The sequence below is a fragment of the Limulus polyphemus genome, unplaced genomic scaffold (assembly GCF_000517525.1).
Source record: "Limulus polyphemus unplaced genomic scaffold, Limulus_polyphemus-2.1.2 Scaffold1099, whole genome shotgun sequence".
Lineage (NCBI taxonomy): Eukaryota > Metazoa > Arthropoda > Merostomata > Xiphosura > Limulidae > Limulus > Limulus polyphemus.
In genome coordinates, this window is record NW_013666709.1 from 295,779 (window position 1) to 297,159 (window position 1,381).

The window sequence follows — 1,381 nt, forward strand, 5'->3', positions numbered from 1 at the left end:
AGATTACATTTGTATAAACAGGGCTGGATTAATGAACAATCTAACCAAGTTATAACTTGGGCTCCTACAAAAAAGTAGGGTCCTCCAAATAGTGAGCAAAAACTCTTCCAATACTCAATGACTATGATTGCTGTTCATAATTTCCATTTTATGATCCTTTTATGAATAGACCAGTTTCAAGTTACCATCTATAAACATACATTTCAAATATAAATTTCTTTTGAAAAGATATATATTGTATATTAATGAATATTTTGTGCTGCTGCTTTACTATTTTTATTTGTCTAGCTTGCAATGTTCAACACACAAATACCATTTGTATATCTATAAAACTCTTATCTCCTCCCCCAACAGTTTAATCCAGCCCTGCATACGAACAAAGCAAACAATTTTTTTATTGATTATCTTTATCTTAAATAGCCACTTTATATCTTTAATATTCCAATTTCTTTCTCTCAAGGGTTTGAAATTACTGTTTTGAAAAGACAAAAAGTTTGCCAGTTCCTCTAAAATTCTTTGCTTTATTAGAATTGTTATTAAGAATGTTTGAATTGTTATTAGACCGAAATTTCTATATTCAATGGCAATGATGGCCTATCTTTAGGTTGTTGCATTGTATATTTATTTGAACTTGTTGTTTTCTACTTTTGGAGTCAAGTAATTTGCTAAGTACTTTAAGAATGATTCCTTCCCAAAGAGGGTTGAGGGATTTGTTTGTGAATATTGTTGCCATTGGCAAATAAACTAAAAAGGAAATAATTTAATCATATTTACAAACAGTTGTTTATGGAGCTACTTAAGCTTGTTATAATAAATTTTATCATAATCATATTGAGCTATTTTTTTATATTATTACGAGTTGAGGTATTGTAGTTGCTGGAAATGAATAAAACTATCAGTTTTCATTCATCACACTTTAAGTTATACAACTTTAATAAATGTATATAGAATACCAAATATACACAAGTAAGACCTTAAGTTGAAATGTAAGTGTTACTAACAGTAGGTTGAAGGTATAAAGTATTATGGAGTTAGTGCATATAATTATTGGACTATTCAGAGAAAGTTTAGATTAGAAAATGCTTACTAGTATTAAAGTTGAAATAAATGTTTGTAGATTAAATGGGTTTAGAGAAAGTAGCAATCATACTTCAAGAAGTTTCAGTTTTTTCAAAGCTATTACTTGTATTTTAAGATCAGAGAAGGTTTCTGAGGTTAGTTTTAATAAAAATCAGCAAATGCACTTAAGAAAAGTTGAAGCAGTTGTTCTTTAGTGACAATATATATAAACCTGGAAAAAAGTTAAGCACCCCCAAATATTTTTCAGGATTGCTTATTGAAAATAAGGTTTAATTTTCATGATGTTGAGCAATGTTCATAA